This window comes from Sus scrofa, chromosome 11, assembly GCF_000003025.6.
Source record: "Sus scrofa isolate TJ Tabasco breed Duroc chromosome 11, Sscrofa11.1, whole genome shotgun sequence".
Classification (NCBI taxonomy): domain Eukaryota; kingdom Metazoa; phylum Chordata; class Mammalia; order Artiodactyla; family Suidae; genus Sus; species Sus scrofa.
In genome coordinates this window covers 42,422,100-42,434,654 of record NC_010453.5, presented here as the reverse complement: position 1 = coordinate 42,434,654, position 12,555 = coordinate 42,422,100, and positions in this window count along the sequence as shown.

The following is a 12,555-nucleotide window of genomic DNA, read 5'->3' as shown; positions in this document are numbered from 1 at the left end:
ATTAAAAATGTAATTTTTTACTTATGGAGAGCTTGTTTTTTCTTTTTTATTTATTTCTTTCCACTTTACAGCATAACTTATGGAGAGTTTATATTTCTTTATGAAACTTTTGTTTTTCTTTCAGCTAATGTTGATGTAGATCCCTGTCTAAGAAACAGTGTACATAACAGTTGACAGTAAATGTTTTATTCAGTTAATTTTCAAGAATCCATGGATATTTATAATCATGTTTTATTCAGAACTAACTCTAAATTTAAATCATGGGATAAAATGGACTAATAATACTTCAGTGTTAGATAAATTGAAACTGTACATTCATAAGTTAAAATTGCAGGCTAAATGCAGAATACTAGACGAGATAAGCAAATTGAGATAATCTTGAGGGTAATTTGAGTTAGAATTGGGAAAGACTAAAATCTTGGAGATTATCAAGATGCAATTTCTGGGCAATATGTCAGTTAACCTACATTAATAATATAGGTCAAAGTCTGCAGGTTTACTTGGGACACAGTATTATTGGTTATAAACACTTTACCTCAATATTTGTAAGAAATGATCAGTGTGGTATGGTACTCTTAGAGGCTCTAGATCTAGATTGTAATTCAGAAAATGCTGAAGACTAGTTAAAAAACAATTGTATAGATTACATCATTTTTTTGATCTTTAGGTTAATAATCTGGAAAAGAATACTAATTATCTCTGTTTCCCAAAAATTACTTCTTCCCACAATATCCATTGTGCCAAGTTCTCCCTGATCTAGGGTATTTGCTCATAAAATTTCTTTCTCTTCTCACTTTTCCCATCACTTGTTTCTCCTCATCCATCAGGCCTCAGTTTTGTTATCAGTCCACAGAGTTCTGCTTTCCTCTTGAAAGCCAGGCAATTTATAAAAGTGAGGTAACATATGGCAAACTGCTTCAAAAAATACAAACCCAGCACTGTAATTTATATCCATTTACTTAAAACCAATTCTGATGCTAAAATCCTAAATTAAATTAAGATATCACCTCTGTATGAAATCAAGTATTAATACTACTCAGCTTATTTCCAACACTTATTAACAAATGATCCTTGGCTAAATTATTAAGTTTTTCTGATGGAGAAGAAAATGTTTCTCAATGATATATTTATTTATTTGGATTCTGGTACTTTTCAAATCTTAAAAAAAAAAAAACTTAAATGAGAAAGTGCTTAACTGCTTAAAACCTTTCCTTAATTTTCCATTGTAGGTACAGTTAAGTAAGAACTCTATACTGTGAATTATACAGTAACACCACAGATCAACAGTCTTCTCCTGACATGGTCACTAAGGATGGCCTTTATGTGCTCCAATGTTCCAGGCTTGCTGCTTTCTAAGTGGCTTTCAGTAGCCATTCTCTCCCTCATTTGCTCTTTATCCTGTGCTTATGTTGATTGTTTTTTTCATTTTTTTGCATTTTTATAATGATTTTTATTTTTTCCATTATACCTGGTTTGTGGTGTTCTGCCAATTTTCTACTATACAGCAAGGTGACCCAGGCACACATACATATATACATTCTTTTTCTCACATTATCCTCCATCATGCTCCATCATAAGTGACTAGGCATAGTTTCCTGTGCTACACAGCAGGATCTCATTGCTTATCCCCTCCAAAGGCAATAGTTTGCATCTATTAACCCCAGACTCCCAATCTGCCCCACTCCCTTCCCCTCCCCTTGGCAACCACAAGTCTATTCTCCAAGTCCATGAATTTCTTTTCTGCATAAAGTTTTATTTGCACCATATATTACATTCCAGATATGTAATAGCCTATGGTATTTGTCTTTCTCTTTCTAACTTCACTCAGTATGAGAGTCTTTAGTTCCATCCATGTTGCTGAAAATGGCATTATTTTGGTCTTTTTATGACTGAGTAGTATTCCATTATGTAAATATACCACATCTTAATCCATTCATCTCTTGATGGACATTTAGGTTGTTTCCATGTCTTGGCTATTGTGAATAGTGCTGCAACTGAACATACTGTGCATGTATATTTTTCAAGGAAAGTTGTCTCTGGTTTTATGCGCAAGAGTGGGATTGCTGGATCATATGGTAGTTCTATGCATAGTTTTATGCAGTACCTCCATACTGTTTTCCATAGTGGTTTCACCAATTTACACTCCCACCAACAGTGTAGGAAGGTAAAATTTTTCCACAACCTTTCCAGCATTATTTATTTGCTGGCTTGTTAATGATGGCCATTCTGACAGCTGTGAGATGGCACCTCATAGTAGTTTTGAGTTGCATTTATCTAATAATTAGTGATGTTGAACATTTTGTCATGTGCTTATTGGCCATCTGTACATCTTCTTTGGAGAAATGTCTATTTAGGTCTTCTGCCCATTTTTAAATTGGGTTGTTGGTTTTCCTGCTGTTGAGCAGTATAAGTGGTTTGTATATTTTGGAGATTAAGCCCTTGTCAGTTGCATTGTTTGAAACTATTTTATTCCATTCCATAGGTTGTCTTTTTTTTTTTTTTTAATGGTTTCCTTTGCTGTGCAAATATTTGTCAGTTTGATTAGGTCCCATTTGTTTATTTTTGCTTTTATTTCTGTTGACTTGGGAGATAGACCTAAGAAAACATTCATACGGTTGATGTCAGAGACTTATTTATTTATTTATTTATTTATTTATTTATTTAATTTGCATTTTATAGCTCTCTTATCTCTTCATCCATCTATTTTATATACATAAACACATTTATATTTATCTCATTCAGGTGGGTCCTATAGTCAACTTTATAGGGAGTGCTTCTCTAAGGATTCTGTATAAAATAGAGGGCAATCTGCACAATGCCATTTGCTATCTCACTTCTCTCTCTTGATCGCTTGATAACACATACAAAATGTCTGGGTTTGTTTTTGTTTTTGTTTTTGTTTTTAGTTGTTTATAGCTTTTCTCCCCCAATAAAGCATAGGTTCTGCATGGACAGTGGGAAGCCCCCTTTATGGTGCATGTTATGGGCACATAGAAAAAGTTCAATAAATATTTTTTCCATGATTGAATAGATTCCAAGCATTTAATGACACATTCAAATAATAAATCATTTCTACTTGGCAGTCTAAGCATTATTAGAAATTTAGCTGTTTCAATGCAGGACAGTCTTTGTCTAACTAAATGGCAGATTAGACTAATCACTTATTTTATTGAACATTGTGAGTCTTTCCTTATTGCTAACTTCATTTTTTAAATTGTAATTCTCCTGGACATCACTGAAACCAGTTATCACCATAGTCATAAAACTCCTTTCTTCACTGTCTTCTTTTGGAATACCCTATTGAAAGGAGATTGAGTGGGAGTTGTATGCGTCAGTGACATCCCCCAAAATATCATACTCTCGATAGCAATAATAAAATAACCACTGTGAAAAATTCAGTATCTTCTGTGAATTGACTCCATTTAATGTTTTGAAACTATCTTTAATGTCCAGCAAACATTACTTATGACATAAACTGACCTAATATCTGTCAAAAAGAAATGGAGTTAAAAATATTTGTTTTTACTTTAATGTTGTTGATTGTATTGTTCCTTATGATTGAATCTCTTTCAAACCCTATGTGTATTCGTGCGTGTATAAATGTATATAAGCATACATAAGCATGTATGTGATACGTGTTTGAGTAGCAAATAATATATTCACTTTGCTTTATTCTATGGCTTCACTCTATGGCTTTATTGGAAAACAATGCTTAAGCAGAGGAAAAGAGACTCAAATGGGTTAGTGAAACACAACCTTATGTAAAGGAAGTAGGCAAAATTAGGAGTCACATTGCTTAAGGAAATTAAAATTTTATAACTTTAGGTAATCTATAAAATTCTTTCTTATTAACTGAAGAAATAGAGTCAGGCAGGGCTGATTAAATCTGCAGTACTTTGTTATTGGTAACTCGGCATTTCCATGCCTCACTTTTGCATGTTTGGGAAACAGGCAGGTGAAATAATTATGAAAAACCAGCTGCAAATCTGTATACACATTATAAAAAATAGAAAAAAATATTTAAAACATTGTATATTGTTAGTTAGTCATAACATTAAATCTTTGTGTGTATATTTTCTACCAAAAAGTCCTATTCCTTTCACTGCACAGGTCTGAGTAAGTACACAGCCAACTCTCAATACTAATTGATTGATTTATTGAAATCTCCTGTGGTTTCAATTAGCTCTGCATGGCTAGACATTTTTGTGAGTGTCAGAAATCCATAGTCTAGGTTTTCAATGCTTATTTATAGAAGTATAGATTTGTAGCAGTAGATCAGAAATAATGAACGAATCTTCTAGTGAGCTTGTTCTATTGAATGTAAGTGTCAATCTTAGATTCCCCAGGCAAGACTATACAAAGCCAAAGAAAATCTGTCTATCCTATGGTATAAATTGTTCAAGTAGTCTCTTGCATGCACATGAACATTAGTAAGTGAAGAAATATTTAATTGTTGAAAATGTGTTTTTTGAAAACTAATTTTTTATAATTTATTTTATTCGAGTATGGTTGATTTACAGTGTTGTGTTAATTGCTGCTGTACAGCAAAGTGATTTGGTTATATATATGTACACATACTTTTGCCTATTCTCTTCCATTCTGGTTTGTCACAGGATATTGAATATGGTTCCTTGTGCTATATAGTAAGAGAAACAAATTTTAACAATTTTTGACGAAATATAGCTAACATCCCTATGCAAAACCAGCAGTTTGGCTAGAACACATACTTTCTACATTTGACTAAGTTTTACTACAAGTAAAAACAACGATGTCAGAGTTCTCATTGTGGCTCCAGCGGTTAAGAACCTGATGAGATCTCCGTGAGGATGCAGGTTTGATCACTGGCCTCGCTCAGTGGGTAAAGGGTCTGGCAGTAAGCTTCAGCATAGGTCACAGATGTGGCTCAGTTCTGGTGTTGTTGTGGCTGTTGGGTAGGCCTCAGCTGTAGCTCTGATTTCACACCTAGTCTAGGAACTTGCATATGCCACAGGTACAGCTATTAAAAGGAAAAAAATGATATGTTTTAATAAATATATCATATCAGGTGATTAACATATTTAAATTCTATGTACATAGGTCAATAAATATTGGTGGACAAGTTCCATAACTGGCAAAATTGCCTCTAATTTCCTCAATAAAATTTGTTTTATACACATTATTAGGGATTTACATACTGTACTGGGATTTTGAATTTCTTAATTAATTCCTCAGTTCCTCAAATCTAATGCCAGTATTATTTTTATAGTCTAAATTTATTTCTTCATTAACTTTTCCCTATCTTTTCCATTCACAAAAGAAAGATAAACTTAAATGATTTGTCAGCTGAAGCAAATATTTTTAATACATTTCTCCTACTTGGTTTTAGAATATAACTTTTATATAGACATTTGAATACTGGCTAATCCTACAATAAAATTATATTAAAAATATTTTCAATTTTGTCATTCAATTGCAAAACCCCTAAGTCACCAAGAAGAGCAATGTTGTGATTAGTTAGGAAACCATACGTTGTGAATACCCAAGTGTACAAGAAGTTATATTTTTTACAAAATGTGTGTGAAAATTGTGAGACCAACTACTGAAAGTTTTATTCCAAAATTCTGTCTATTCCAAGATGAAGTTTTATTAAATTCACAAATAACTTCAAAATAAATATAAATATCTACAATTACTTAAGCACCAGAAAAGTCTGAGTTAACAGTTTTGTTTTGTTTGTTTGTATTTTTTTAGGACCACACTTGTGGCATAAGGAAGCTCCCAGGCTAGGGGTTGATGCAGAGCTGCAGCTGCCAGACTATATCACAGCCACAGCAATGCTGGATTCTGGCCACATCGGCAAACTAAGCCATGGCTTATGGCAATGCGAAATCCTTAACACACCGAGCGAGGCCAGGGATCTAACCTGCATCCTCATGGATTCTAGTCAGGTTCTTTACATACTGAATTCCAGATAGCAGGTTTTATTTTATATGATTCACACAAAAGTCCAATGAAGTTGTCTTCCTGTATTAATGCCCATTTTGCAGATGAGGAAGTTGAGACAAATAAATTAAAAGTATTGCCCAAAGCCATATAGCTAATAAGTAGCAGAAAAGGATTTGGATCATGATTTGATTTGAAAACCTGTGAAGTTTCCAATCTGCAATATTGGTTCCTAATCAAAATTCAAATAGGAGGAACAGCACATATAAACTTTTGCAAATGTTGTAATTTAAATATTCTTATGTAAATCACATGCAAATATTTTATCAAATTGCAATAAACTTCTAGGTAGATATTCTATTTTCTCAATTACTAATGTACTTTGCCCATGGAATATTATACACGGTGGTATTATACTATTAATATTATTATTATGTTATTTTGTTATTAATAATTCTCATATTTAATGTTTCAGAATTGTTTTCTTACAATTACATTTATTAGACTATGTGCATTCATATTTATATCTTCATTACCTGCCACTGTGCTTGCCATTTGATAGTGCTCAATAAGCATTTATCAGTGAATGAAATACAGGATAACAAAACTGACTTTCAAACACTTTTTTGGCCACACCCATGGCATGCAGAAATTTCAGGGCCAGGGATTAAATCTGAACCCAAGCAGTGAGGAACGCCATGGCAGTGACAACACTGGATCCTTAAGCCAGTGAGCCACCAGGGAACACCTCAAATTTTTTTCTTTTGTTCTTTTTTTTCCTTTTAAGGCAGCACCTACAGCATATGGAAGTTCCCAGGCTGAGGGTTGAATCAGTGCTACAGCTGCGGCCTACACCACAGCCACAGCAACAGGGGACCCAAGCCTTGTCTGCAGCCTACACCACAGCTCATGACAACACCAGATACTTAACCCATTGAGCGAGACCAAGGATCGAACCCGCATCCTCATGGATATTAGTCGGATTCATTTCCACAGTGCCATAATGGGAACTCCCCATTTTTTTTTAATTAAATTTTCTTCTCTTTCAAACCATAACCTCTTGAGAAAACCTTCTTCAAAAGGACATAGTATAAAATTTGGCATATGTTAGTACTATGCCCTTGGGAGAAATGAGATCATATACATAATAACATATTAGATAACATGGTGAGAGGGATTCAAAAAATAAGAGAGAAGTGTTCAGGAATAGCACACATTTTGTTTTGCCATCATGCCTGAAATTTTCTAAATTACATTCACCCTCCAATTATGACAGTTGTTTGAAAAAATAATTTTTTTAACAGTAGATGCTCTTCAGATATGTAGACTCAGGCAGAAGCCAAATTTAGAAAAGCAAGGATGTCTTTATTCAAACCCAAGTGTACTCCGTAGGTTGTAACTAATTGCTCTGCTCCTAACACTTTCAGTAGTCCCTAAAGAATGATAAAGTACTTTAAGTATCCCTGTGGTAAAATCTGAAAAACCTAAAAATCCAAAAACCTGTGGAAAAGCTTTGTTATTTAGTAAATCTTGATGAAATCTAAATTATTTTAGCTGGTTAAATAGCCCATTAATACTTAAAAACTTGACCTAAATTATGTGAGCATCTCAAATCATTGAACAAGACTAGAAAGATATGGAGAAACAGATTATCTTTGGGGAACAAAAATAGGATGAGATTTATAAAACATACATAGCCTAGAGAATAAAAAGAAAAGAAAAGGAAAAAAAAAAAGGACTGTGAGCTTTGAGAAATCTATTCCCTAGAAATGTTAGACCTTATCAGAACTCCTGCTGCATACTTATATCATCTCTTAACTTGCTTTATCTCCATAGCATCCTAATGTTTTCTTTTCCCTACCTTGCTTTCTTCCGTTTATTCTTAATATGACTGCCAAGCTATTCTTAGAGGGAAAAAAGCCAGATGCCATCACACCAATGTTCCATATCCTCCAATGGCTTCCCAGCTCATTCAGAATAAAAACTAACCTTCCTGCACTGGACTTTAAGAGCCTATAAGTATTCAGGTGCCTGATGCCACCCTGAGTTCACCTCCAGCTTGGCTCTCCTTTCCAATCTCAGCTCTAGGTTGTATGGTCCCATAAATATTCCAAAATGAATCATGCCCCAGGGCCCTTGCTTTTCTATTCCTTCTACCTGGGCTACTGTCCCATATTCCAGAACAACATATGCTTTCACTTCCTTCTGGACACTGCCATCTTCCAATGGAGTTTGGCCATTCATACTACTTAAATTTCAACCCCTTTCCCTTCAAAATTTTATGCACACTATGGTGTATGGAATTATTGACCAACAAGGATCTGCTATATAGCACAGGGAACTCCACCTAATATTCTCTGATGTTCAATGTGAGAAAAGAATCTCAAAAAGAATGGATGTGTGTGCATGTATAACTCTGTTGAACACCAAAAATTATCACAACATGGTAAATTGACTGTGCTTCATAAAACTTTAAAAATGACAAAAAACTCTTCCTACTTTCCTTCTATGATATTGACTCCATAGATGTCTTCATCACTTGATATACTTACTTAACCAGTTGAATTTTAATTTCTATCCCTAACTTCAAAAATGTAAGGTCAAGGAGTTCCTGGTGTGGCTCAATGGTAGCAAACCCAGCTAGGATCCATGAAGATGTGGGTTTGATCCCTGGCCTCACTCAGTGGGTTAAGAATCCGGCATTGCCATGAGCTGAGGTGTAGGTCACATATGCGGTTCGTATCTTTCTTTGCTGTGGCTGTAGTTCTGAATCAACCCTTAGCCTGGGAACTTCCATATGCTGCAGGTGCAGCCCTAAAATGAGAAAAAAATAATAATAAAAGTCAATGAGGGCACGGATCTTGGTTTACCTTTCTTTTTTTTTTTTTTTTTTTTTTTTTAAATTGCCACATCCCTATCACTTTGAACAGGACTGACACATATATTAGGTGCTCAATTAAAAAATAATATGTGTTTGATGGAGTTCCTTTCATGGCTCAGTAGTTAACGAACCCGACTAGGAACCATGAGGTTGCAGGTTCAATCCCTGGCTTTGCTCAGTGGGTTAAGGATCCAGCATTGCCATGAGCTGTGGTGTAGGTCGCAGACGTGGCTTGGATCCTGCATTGCTGTGGTCTGGCATAGGTCGGTGGCTACAGTTCCAGTTCGACCCTAGCCTGGGAACCTCCATATGCCTCAGGTATGGCCCTAGAAAAGACAAAAATAAAAAATAAAAAAATAATATGTCTTTGAATAAATAAATCAATGTGTGGGTGGATGAAATTTTTGTTAAAAACAACAAATTAATTAAAAGTTGTGGATTTAAATGGAGACACTTTTAAAATAAATGTAATAATAACAATGAGATATTCATCTGAATATTTTGTATATTGGTTTGACTCTTCCTAAAAATGAACATGTGGAATATATGCTGAAATATTTAATTTAGAATCCTTTAGTAATATGACTGAAATATTCCAGAAACAGCTCACTTATAATTCTATGTATTCTTACACTAATACAAAATAACTCCACACACAAAGTTTTATAGTTTTTTTTTTTTTTTTTTTTTTTTTTTTTTTTTTTTTTTTTTGGCTCTGTACGTCACTAGTGCCATTCTTCCCCTAACCTCCAAACTGGTCATTATTATTAATTCAAAATGTGTATGCTAATTTCCTATGCCATTATAGGCACTTGGTTAGATACTGTGAATTCAATATTAAGTAAGACACCCTCTGTGCTCTGGAACCATTCTATCCTAGTTAAATAATCTGTTTTTCAAGAAATTATTATCTCAATAACAATTACTTTAGTTTTTAAGTCTAAACAGACACACACACAAATTTGGAAAGATCACTTTGAGAAGGCCTGGAGTCTCTTTCACTTGAGTAAGGCTAGTAGTCTCTCTTTCATTTGAACAGAGTAAATTTATAGATAATTATGAGTCTCTGAACTCTGAACAACACAATTGATGAAAGAATATTGAGAATCCTAACCTATAATGAGTGTATCTTTTTAAAAATGCATTCTTGTATATGATAGGAAAAAATATAGCTACTGGAAACTACCTGAGATAGATAATAAAAAAAAATACCTGTGGAAAGAAGAGTTTTTAATTAATTAATTATTTTTTTTATTTTTAGGGCTACACCTGCTGTATATGGATATTCCCAGGCCATGGGGCAAATCAGAACTGCAGCTGCCAGTTTATACCACAGCCACAGCAATGCCAGATCTGAGCCACATCTATGATCTATGCTGCAGCTTGGGGCAATGTTGGATCTTTAACCCTCTGAGCAAGCACAAGGATCTAACCCTCATCCTCAAGGATACTAGTCAGGTTCTTAACCCACTGAGCCACAATGGGAACTCCTTATTTTTTATATTAAATTTTTTATGGTGACTAATAAAATTTTATAAGGATTATATGAAATAGTTTTCTGGCATTAAGTAAGATGTCATGAAATTACAGTTCTTATCTTTATTTTCCTAGATCATTATTTAGGAAGAAAATTAATGAAATCATTTTAAAACTCTATATTTTTACCTAACTCTCAGAGAAAATATTCCTTATTTGATATGAGTATTAATATATTTAAAGAATCTAATATAATCTACAAATTCATCTCTTGTTTTCTCACTGTTATTTCATTTATAATTTTGTCCTAGAAGTATAACCTAAAGTAGACTAAATCTCAAGAGTTTATTCAGTGTTATGATTTTCAAATTTATCTATCCTAATATTTTCAGATCTTACAGTACACCTGTATTCAACACATGTCATATTTCAACAACAGGAAAAATAAATAATTTGTGAAAATATAAACTATTAAGCAGTTTTCTCCTTAAAAGATTTCAATGTTATACAAAATGGGTAATATAATGTTTCCAGATTTTTTTATATGAGTACATTCTTAAAAAATAAGTACATGTATTATTTCATATGTATATTAAATACACCTACCTATATATTTTTATTTATTATATTATTATTATTATTTTGATTTTTAGGGCCACACCTGTGGTATACAGAAGTTCCCAGGCTAGGGGTCAAACTGGAGCTGCAGCTGCTGGCCCTATGCCACAGCCACAGCAATGCCAGATACAAGCCATGTCTGAGACCTACACCACAGCTCACAGCAACGCTGGATTATTAACCTACTGAGCAAGGCCAAGGATCAAACCTGCATCCTTATGGGTACTAGTTGGGTGCACTACCATTGAGCCACAATGGAAACACCTGATATATATTTATATATTTGTAGAAATATTTCCATAAAATAGGTAAAGTTTCTTTTAATTATATTGCCCAGAGCAGTGTTATTAATCGAACAGAATCTAGTACAAATGTCAAAATAATGAATTTTCACTTTGGACATTCTGCACACAATTTCAGGAAGTAAAAAGATATGCAAATGAAACCTAGGTCATCATTAGCATGAATGGATTCTTTTGGTGTCATTTTGAATCCCTATGTTTATTCAATGAATTCAGAAATTTACATATGAGAATTTCTTAAGTGAATACATTTACTGCCTGAATCAAGTCAAGAGGTCAAATAAACTACAGAGGTAGAGTGATTAAAATGGCCCCTGAGATCAATTAAAACCCACAAATATTTGGTAAGCAGTCACTTAATTGCTACTTCACTAAACCATACATATACTGTAATGAAGATTAATAGACTTTGACAGGTTGTACTTAATTTGTTTTAAGAAGTAGAAGCCCTTGATGCTATACATGAGCTCACTTAGTATTAGTGCTAAATGGTATTCTATGGCATTCATTTTGAAACTGCATAACTACCTTCTTTTAATTTCCACATCTACATCCACTCATTTTAAATGATACTGTCTACTAATGTACATAAATATGTTTCATTAAAGTAAAACAAAGATGAACAAAAACCAATAAAAATACAGGAGGCTTTAACGTCTGAACTTTCAAATTGGATAATAATGAGTCATACAAATGCTTTTGTTGAGTATTATTATATAGAGGCAACTTAGCAGACATTTTAGAAATGCTGTCAAAAAGATTCAGAAGGAAGAGAATTTGCTTTTCCTGGGGTAAACATATATCTCATTGATGCCTTTAAAAAATAATTAGTAAAAGATAAAATGTTTCACTGAGAAAATGTTTGGATCTGCATCTAATTGTGTTTATTGCTTAAATGTGTGAATTATAGGAACTTTCAGTGAGGTATATTTAAATTTCATGTTAGATGTAATAATTATGTGAAGAGTTTTATGTATGGGTATAGTAGTAAAAGCTTGAGTATTCCATGGATTATCAACGCCCTGATTAATCTTTTTGGTAGAATTTTGTCAAAGAACTATGGCAATGATACATATGAACTCTCATTTGAAAGACCCTGATTGACTGAGATGATAGCTCAATTTAATTAAACAATAGGATTAGAAAAATTAAGTTGATTTTGTCTTTAAAGCAAAGTGCAATGTGTTTATTAGAACTCTTAAAAAGTGATCTTTATTATGTATATGTCCTCTTCCCTATTAGCTTGGTTATATTGAATTTTAATTGACTCAGAAGTACATTATAAATTATAACTGGCTAAATAATCATCCTTCATTGGCTCTTATAGATAGTTACAAGGAACTTAATTCTTCCATA